This window comes from Pristiophorus japonicus, chromosome 1 (assembly GCF_044704955.1).
Source record: "Pristiophorus japonicus isolate sPriJap1 chromosome 1, sPriJap1.hap1, whole genome shotgun sequence".
Lineage (NCBI taxonomy): Eukaryota > Metazoa > Chordata > Chondrichthyes > Pristiophoridae > Pristiophorus > Pristiophorus japonicus.
In genome coordinates, this window is record NC_091977.1 from 296,045,007 (window position 1) to 296,055,316 (window position 10,310).

Here is a 10,310-nt window from a genome sequence, read left to right on the forward strand (position 1 = left end):
CTTGACTATTCCAATGCACTCCTAGCTGATCTCCCATGTTCTACCCTACGTAAATTTGAGGTCATCCAAAATTCGGCTGCCCCTGTCCTAACTCACACCAAATTCCGTTCACTCATCACCCCTGTGCTTGCTGACCTACAATGGCTTCCGGTTAAGCAATGTCTCGTTATTGCAGAAAAGCTAGATTGTATTTTTAGTTCATAAAATCTTTATTCCCCTTTGCTGTACCTCAATTTTACTTCTGCACACAATTTCCAGATTTATCTAAATGTAGATGTGTTGTAACCGGCGCACATCTGTAGAACATAAACATTATGGAGGGACTGAGGAATAACCACAGGGACCAAAACATTGCTAACACAACAATGTGTTGCGCCTTTAACATAGAAATGTGCCCCAAGACACTTCATAGAAGTGTTATCAAAAACTTGGGCACGGAGCCAAGGAAGAAGATATTAGGAGGGATAATGAAAAGGTTGGTCAAAGAGGTAGGTTATAAGGCAGGTCTTTAAGGAGGAGTAGAGGCAAAGAGGTTTAAAGAGGGATTTCCAAAGCGTGGTGCTCAGGCGGCTGAAGGTACAGCCGCTAAATGTTGGGACGAAGGGAGGAAATGTTGCAAAAACGGCCAGAGTGAATTTTGGGGAGCGTTGTCAGGCTGGAGAAAGTTACAGCAATTGGGTGCAGTAAGACCATGAAGAGATTGAAATACCACAAAGAGAATTTTAAATTGGAGGCATTGCATGACTGGAAGGCAATTTTAGTTCAGCAAGCAAAGGGGTGATGGATGAGCAGGTCTTGGTGTAGGATAAGATACAGACAGCAGAATTTCAGATGAGCTGAATATTAGGGAGGGTAGAGAATGGGGCGCCATCCACAGAGCATTGGAATAGTCGAGGCTGCAGATGACAAAGGCATGGATGAGAATTTCAGCAGTATATGGGCTGAAGCATGCAATGCTACGGAGGTGGGAGTAGGGTTTTGTGATGGAGTGAATTTTGGGTAGGACAGCGTGGTTGTGAACAGTCTTGTTCAGCCTAAGCTAGTGACCATGGACGTGAACAGAATTGGTAGTGAAAATATGGAATTTATGGTGCGGGCCAAAGACGACGGCTTTATTTCCCAATGTTTTAAGTGGAGGAAATTGTAGCTCTCCCGAAACTCAGGCTCTGATTTTAATTGGGGGCCAGTTTTCAGTTGGTGAGTTTTGATATCAGTTCAAAACTCACCAAATGTAGCAAAATGAGGCCTGTGATATTTTAATTCTCCTGTTCCTCCTGACCCCATAAGGAAATGTAAAAAAAAATTAAGCTCACCTTTTGGAGGCCTCCTGGCCTCAACCAGGTTTCTTGCTGCGTAGACTCAGTGACATTTCCTGCTCAAGCCTACTATTAAAAATTGGGCTGCGCCTATTTGCACAATAAGTGGGTTGGACCAGATTTCTGATTGGTCCCCTTGGAGATCAAGGTACACCAAACAGCTTGTCTGAAATGTGTAACTTGATCCTGCTCACACTCCCGAGTACAGGGAACGCAGATGGCTCACACTCCCGTGTTCAGGGAACGCAGAGGGCTCACACTCCCGTGTTCAGGGAACGCAGAGGGCTCACACTTCCGAGTTCAGAGAAAGCACGGCGCTCACACTCTTGAGTTCAAGGAACGCACAGCACTCACACTCTCGAGTTCAGAGCACACACAGCATTCACACTCTCGAGTTCAGAGCACACACAGCACTCACATTCCCGAGTTCAGAGCACACACAGCATTCACACTCCCGAGTTCGGAGCACACACAGCGCTCACACTCCCGAGTTCAGAGCACACAGAGCATCACATTCCCGAGTTCAGAGCACACACAGCGCTCACACACCCGAGTTCGGAGCACACACAACATTCACACTCCCGAGTTCAGAGCACACACAGCGTTCACACTCCCGAGTCCAGAGAAACATAGAACATAGAAACATAGAAAATAGGTGCAGCCGTAGGCCATTCGGCCCTTCGAGCCTGCACCGCCATTCAATAAGATCATGGCTGATCATTCACCTCAGTATCCCTTTCCTGCTTTCTCTCCATACCCCTTGATCCCTTTAGCAGTCAGGGCCATATCTAAATCCCTCGTGAATATATCTAACGAACTGGCATCAACAACTTTCTGCGGTAGAGAAGTCCAAAGGTTAATAACTCTCTGAGTGAAGAGGTTTCTACTCATCTCAGTCCTAAATGGCTTACCCCTTATCCTTAGACTGTGACCCCTGCTTCTGGACTTCCCCAACATCCGGGACATTCCTCCTGCATCTAACCTGTCCAGTCCCGTCAGAATTTTATATGTCTCTGAGACCCCTTCTCATTCTTCTAAACTCCAGTGAATCCAGAGTCGATCCAGTCTCTCCTCATATGTCAGTCCTGCCATCCCGGGAATCAGTCTGGTGAACCTTCGCTGCACTCACTCAACAGCAAGAACGTCCTTCCTCAGATTAGGAGACCAAAACTGAACAGAATATTCCAGGTGAGGCATGAGCAAGGCCCTGTACAACTGCATTAAGACCTCCCTGCTCCTATACTCAAATCCCCTAGCAATGAAGGCCAACATGCCACTTGCCTTCTTCACCGCCTGCTGTACCTGTATGCCAACTTTCAATGACTGATGTACCATGACACTCAGGTCTCGTTGCACCTCTTTTCCTAATCTGCCACCATTCAGATAATATTCTGCCTTCATGTTTTTGCCACCAAAGTGGATAACCTCACATTTATCCACATTATATTGCATCTGCCATGCATTTGCCCACTCACCTAACCTGTCCAAATCACCCTGCAGCCTCTTAGCATCCTCCACACAGCTCACACCGCCACCCAGCTTAGTGTCATCTGCAAACTTGAAGATATTACACTCAATTCCTTCATCTAAATCATTGATGTACATTGTAAATAGCTGGGTCCCAGCACTGAGCCCTGCGGCACCCCACTAGTCACTGCCTGCCATTCTGAGAAGGACTCATTTATCCCTATTCTCTGCTTCCTGTCTGCCAACTAGTTCTCTATCCACGTCAATACATTACCCCCAATACCATGTACTTTAATTTTGCACACCAACCTCTTGTGTGGGACCTTGTCAAAAGCTTTTTGAAAGTCCAAATACAACACATCCACTGGTTCTCCTTTGTCCACTCTACTAGTTACATCCTCAAAAAATTCCAGAAGATTTGTCAAGCATGATTTCCCTTTCATAAATCCATGCTGACTTGGACCGATCCTGCTACTGCTTTCTAAATGCGCTGCTATTTCATCTTTAATAATTGACTCCAACATTTTCCCCACTACTGATGTCAGGCTAACCGGTCTATAATTCCCCGTTTTCTCTCTCCCTCCTTTTTTAAAAAGTGGTGTTACATTAGCTACCTTCAGTCCATAGGAACTGATCCAGATTCGATAGACTGTTGGAAAATGATCACCAATGCATCCACTATTTCTAGGGCCACTTCCTTACGTACTCTAGGGTGCAGCCTATCAGGCCCTGGGGATTTATCGGCCTTCAATCCCATCAATTTCCCTAACATAATTTCCTGACTAATAAGGATTTCCATCAGTTCCTCCTTCTTGCTAGACCCTCGGTCCCTTAGTATTTCCGGAATGTTATATGTGTCTTCCTTCATGAAGACAGAACCAAATTATTTGTTCAATTGGTCTGCCATTTCTTTGTTCTCCATTATAAATTCACCTGATTCTGACTGCAAGGGACCAACATTTTTCTTCACTAATCTTTTCCTCTTCACATATCTATGGAAGCTTTTGCAGTCAGTTTTTATGTTCCCGGCAAGCTTCCTCTCAAACTCTCTTTTCCCCCTCCTAATTAAACCCTTTGCCTTCCTCTGCTGAATTTTAAATTTCTCCCAGTCCTCAGGTTTGCTTCTTTTTCTGGCCAATTTATATGCCTCTTCCTTGGATTTAACACTATCCCTAATTTCCCTTGTTAGCCACGGTTGAGCCACCTTCCCCGTTTTATTTTTACTCCAGACAGGGATGTACAATTGCTGAAGTTCATCCATGTGATCTTTAAATGTTTGCCAGTGCCTATCCACCGTCAACCTTTTAAGTATAATTTGCCAGTCTATTCTAGCCAATTCACGTCTCATACCATCGAAGTTACCTTTCCTTAAGTTCAGAACCCTAGTCTCTGAATTAACTGTGTCACTCTCCATCTTAATAAAGAATTCTACCATATTATGATCACTCTTCCCCAAGGGGCCTCGCACAACAAGATTGCTAATTAGTCCTTTCTCATTACACATCACTCAGTCTAGGATGGCCAGCCCTCTAGTTGGTTCCTCGACATATTGGTCTAGAAAACCATCACTAATACACTCTAGGAAATCCTCCTTCACAGTATTGCTACCAGTTTGGTTAGACCAATCTTTATGTAGATTAAAGTCGCCCATGAAAACTGCTGTACCTTTATTGCACGCATCCATAACTTCTTGTTTGATGCTGTCCCCAACCTCAGTACTACTGTTTGTTGGTCTGTACACAACTCCCACTAGTGTTTTCTGCCCTTTGGTATTCCGCAGCTCTACCCATACAGAACACACAGCGTTCACACTCCCGAGTTCGGAGAACACACAGCACTCACACTCCCGATTTCAGAGAACGCACAGAGCTCACATTCCCGAGTACAGATTTTCATTGCTGACAGTCAGACTTTAACTTTTAAACACTATACTCCTGATTTCACAAGAATGTCAAAAATAACTTCACAAACCTACCGTTAATATCTTTCACCTGTACAGAGAGCATAGTGATTCCGGTGGAAGTGAATAATACCAGGGTTTAAAGTGTGAAATTATGAGGTCATTTTGTGTAAACTTTGTTTATATTCCCTTGAATTTATAAGATTGAGAGGTGATCTAATAGGTGTTTAAACTGTTAAAAGGATTCAGTAGGGTAGAGAAACTATTTTCTCTGGTGGTGGTGGGTGGGGAGAATCCAGAACAAGAGGCCATAACCTTAAAATTAGAGCTAGGCCATTCAGGGGTGATGTCAGGAGGCATTTTTTCCCACACAAAGGCAGTGGAAATCTTGAACTCCAAAACGCTGAGAATGCTGGGGATGAATTTGAGCTTTCAAAACTGAGATCGATAGAGTTTTGTTAGGTAAGGTTAACAAGGGATATTAAGCCAAGGCGGGTAAATGGAGTTGAGATACAGATCAGCCAGAACCTGTTTGAATAGTAGAACAGGCTCAAGAGGCTGACTGGCCTCTTTCTGTTCCTGCGTTCCAATGAATGGGTACTCCAAATTCGCTATTCAATAAGATCATGGCTGATCTTTGACCTCAACTCCACTTTCCCGTCCGATCTCCAGGTCCCTTGATTCTCCTAGAGTCAAAAAATCTATCTCAGCCTTGAATTCAGCATCCACACCTCTTCGGGGTAGAGAATTCCAAAGATTTACAACCCTATGAGTGAAGAAATTCCCCCTCATTTCAGTCTTAAATGGCCTACCCCTTATCCTGAGACTATGCCCCCTAGTTCTAGACTCTCCAGCCAGGGGAAACAACCTCTCAGGTCACTCCCCCTCAGAATTTTATAGATTTCTATTGTGTTCCTAACACAGATGAGACTGCACACAGGGAGATTAAAGTAACAGTGACCTCAGTCTTTAATAAGACACTCCAGAGTGAGGAACAGACCTTAGCGGCCGGCTTATATACAGAGCTCCCAAGGGATGCTGGGATCCCTTGGGACTTCAGGGGAAGAGCTCCCTGGTGGCGGAACATGGGAGTGCATGTTTTACAGATACACAACATCACTCCCCCCGCCCAAGGTCAAAGTGAAAACTATTTACAAGGTGAGGCGGTCAGGAGCCTTTCTTTCCCTGGTGAACCGCCTCGGTACAAATGTCTGTTCTGGTGTGTTGGCTGTCTGTTCTGGTGTGTTGGCTGTGCCCTCGCTGGGCTGGTGTGTTGTTGGCCCTGCAGGGCTGCTAGGTGAGCCTGGCCTTGTTGGGCATGATGAGTTTGATTTCCTGGTCCGGCGTGGTGTCGTTGATCCTTTGGGTGTGTGTTGTGGGCTCGAAAAAGGTGGTGTCTGCTGTGGGTTGCTCAGGGCAGTCTGTGAACCGCAGCCTCGTTTGGTCCAGGTGCTTTCTGCAAATTTATCCATTGTCTATTTTGACGACAAACACCCTACTCCCTTCTTTAGCTATCACCGTGCCCGTGATCCACTTGGGACCATGTCCATAGTTTAGCACATACACAGGGTCATTCAGATCAATTTCCTATGACACAGTGGCGCGACCATCGTATACATTTTGTTGCTGCCGTCTGCTCTCTACCTGATCATGCAGGTTGGGGTGAACCAGCGAGAGTCTGGTTTTAAGTGTCCTTTTCATGAGTAGCTCAGCCGGGAGCACCCCTGTGAGTGAGTGGGATCTCGTGCGGTAGCTGAGCAGTACTTGGGACAGGCGGGTTTGGAGTGAGCCTTCTGTGACTCTTTAAGGCTCTGTTTGATTGTTTGTACTGCCCGCTCTGCCTGCCCATTGGAGGTTGGTTTAAACGGGGCCGAGGTGACATGTTTGATCTCATTGCGGGTCACGAATTCTTTAAATTTGGCACTGGTGAAACATGGCCCGTTGTCACTGACCAGTATGTCAGGCAGGCCGTGGGTGGCAAACATGGCCCTCAGGCTTTCAATGGTGGCGGTGGCGGTGCTTCCCGAAATTATTTTACATTCAATCCATTTTGAAAAAAGCATCCACCACCACCAGGAACATTTTACCGAAAAACGGGCCCGCATAGTCAATATGGATCCTCGACCATGGTCTGGAGGGCCAGGACCACAAACTTAGTGGTGCCTCTCTCGGAGCGTTGCTCAACTGAGCACACACGCTGCATTGCTGTACACAGGACTCTAAGTCAGAGTCGATACCAGGCCACCACACGTGGGATCTGGCTATCGCTTTCATCATTACTATACCCGGGTGTGTGCTGTGGAGATCCGAGATGAATGTCTCCCTGCCCTTTTTTGGTAGCACTACGCGGTTACCACACAACAGGCAGTCTGCCTGAATGGACACCTCATCCATTCGGCTTGATCAGTTCTTGCATTTCAACGGGGATGCTGGCCCAGCTCCCATGCAGTAGACAGTTTTTTACTAGGGACAGCAGAGGATCTTGGCTGGTGCAAGTCCTAATCTGGCGGGCCGTGACAGGTGATTTATCATTTTCAAACGCTTCCATGACCATCAACAAGTCTGCAGGCTGCGCCACCATCAACAAGTTTGCAGGCTGCGCCATTTCCACCCCCGTGGTGGGCAATGGTAGCCGACTGAGAGCATCCGCACAATTCTCGGTGCCTGGCCTGTGGCGGATGGTATACACTGATAGCGCGAGTGCCCACCTTTGTATGCGGGCTGAGGCATTAGTATTGATCCCCTTGTTTTCAGCGAACAGGGATATGAGGGTCTTGTGATTGGTTTCCAGCTCAAATTTGAGGCCAAACTGCGACTGATGCATTTTCTTTACCCCGAACACACACGCTAATGCCTCTTTCTCAATCATGCTGTAGGCCCTCTCAGCCTTAGACAAGCTCCTGGAAGCATAGGCGACAGGTTGCAACTTCCCCGCAATGGTAGCTTGTTGGTAATACACACCCGACTCCGTACGATGAGCGTCACACGCTAGCACAAGTCTTTTACAAGGGTTATACAATACAAGCAGCTTGTTGGAGCATAAAGTGTTTCTGGCTTTCTCAAAAGCAATTACTTGTTTTTTTCCCCCCTATCCAGTTCTCACCTTTGCGCAATAACACATGTAGAGGCTCTAAGAGGGTGCTTAAACCTGGTAGGAAGTTACCAAAATAGTTGAGGAGTCCCAGGAACGACCGCAGCTCCGTGATGTTCTGTGACCTGGGCGCGTTCCTGATAGCCTCTGTCTTGGCGTCTGTGGGCTGAATGCCTTTCGCCGCGATCTTTCTCCCCAAAAACTCTACTTCTGTTGCCATGAAGACGCATTTCGACCTCTTCAGCCGCAGCCCTAGTCACTGGAGGACCTCCTCCAGGTTCTGTAGGTGCTCGACGGTGTCCCGACCCATGATCAATCTGTCGTCCTGAAAAACCACCGTGCGTGGTACCGACTTGAATAGGCTCTCCATGTTTCTCTGGAAGATCGCTGCAGCCGACCGAATTCCAAACGGGCATCTGTTGTAGATGAACAGTCCCTTGTGCGTGTTGATGCAGGTGAGGCCCTTCGAAGACTCCTCCAGCTCCTGCGTCATGTAGGCTGAAGTCAGGTCGAGCTTGGTGAACATCTTGCCTCCTGTCAGCGTCGCAGCTAGGTTGTCTGCCTTAGGTATTGGTCCTGTAGCGAGAAACGATTAATAATTACTTTATAATCGCCGCAAATCCTTACCGTGCCATCATTTTTGAGTACTGGGACAATCGGGCTGGCCCACTCGCTGAATTCCACTGGGGAGATGATGCCCTCGCATTGCAGCCTGTCCAGCTCAATTTCCACTCTCTCCCTCATCATGTGAGGTATCGCTCGTGCCTTGTGGTGAATGGGTCGTGCCTCTGGGACCAAGTGGATCCGCACCGTCGCCCCGGAAAAGTTTCCAATACCTGGCTCAAAAAGGGAAGGAAATTTGTTAAGAACCTGGGTACATGAGGCCTCATCGACATGTGATAGCGCTCGGATGTCATCCCAGTTCCAGTGGATTTTGCCCAGCCAGCTCCTTCCAAGCAGTGTGGGGCCATCGCCCGGGACAATCCAGAGTGGCAGTTCGTGCACCGTGCCCTCGTAGGTGACCTTGACATTGGCGCTGCCGAGGACAGTGATAAGCTCTTTGGTGTACAATCTCAGTTTCGTGTGGATGGGGCTCAGGGCTGGTCTGAGTGCCTTGTTGAAATACAGTCTCTCAAACATCTTTTTACTCATGATGGATTGCCTAGCGCCAGTGTCCAGTTCCATGGCTACGGGTAAGCCATTCAATTTTACATTTAGCATTATTGGTGGACATTTCGTCAAATGTGTGCACCCCATGTACTTCAGCATCTGCCTCCTCTCTCTAAGGCTCGAAATTGCTTTGATCCACCATGGACCGATCTTCCTCTGCCACTTGGTGGTTAGTAGGTTTTGCAGAACTTGCAGCCCGTCTGCAAACTCGTTGGAGGTGCCCCATTGTTCCACGGCTCTTGCAAACATACTCTTTGAAGCGGCATGAATAGGCTGAATGGAAGCCTCCACAATGCCAACAAGGTGTGAATTGCCTTGCATTCATCCTTTGTTGCGGACTCTGAGTCATCTGGGTCACCTGAGGCCTGCTGGCAGTTGCTGACTCGTGGTTTCTGCCCTGTACATTTCTGCTCGCAAACACAGTTCCAGTTAATTTATGAACATTGCTAGCACTTATGTGCTGAGAGATTTGTTTGGTGTTATCACTGGTGGACATAAACGCCTGTGCTATCGCAATGGCCTTACTGAGGGGTCGGTGTCTCTACAGTCAAATGTTTTCATAGGATGGTCTCGTGGCCAATGCCCAGTACAAAAAAGTCTCTGAGCATTTGCTCCAGGTAGCCATCAAACTCACATTGTCCTGCAAGTTGCCTTAGCTCGGCGACTTAGCTCATCACTTCCTGACCTTCAGATCGCTGGCACGTGCAGAACCGATACCTCGCCATCATCACGCTCTCCCTTGGGTTAAGATGCTCCCGAACCAGTGTACACAGCTCCTCATACAACTTATCTGTGGGTTTCACCGGAGCCAGAAGATTCTTCATGAGGCTGTAGGTTGGTGCCCTGCCGACCGTGAGGAGGACCGCTCTCCTTTTTGCTGCACTTCCTTCTCCATCCAGCTCGTTGGCTACAAAGTACTGGTCTAGCCGTTCGACATAGGCTTCCCAGTCCTCACCCTCCGAGAACTTCTCCAGGATGCCCACAGTTTGCTGCATCTTTGCATTGGATTCGTATACTTGTCGCCAGTTATTATGTTCCTAACACAGATGAGACTGCACACAGGGAGGTTAAAGTAACAGCGACCTCAGTCTTTAATAAGACACTCCAGAGGAACGGGCCTTAGGGGCCAGCTTATATACAGTACTCCCAAGGGATGCTGGGATCCCTTGGGACTTCAGGGGAAGAGCTCCCTGGTGGCGGAACATGGAAGTGCATGCTTTGCAGATGCACAGCAGTTTCAATGAGATTATTTTTCTAAACTCCAGACAGTACAGGCCCAATCTACTCAATCTCTTCTCGTAGGACAACCCTCTCATCCCAGGAATCAATTTAGTGTTGCACCACCTCTATGGCAAGATAAGGAGAC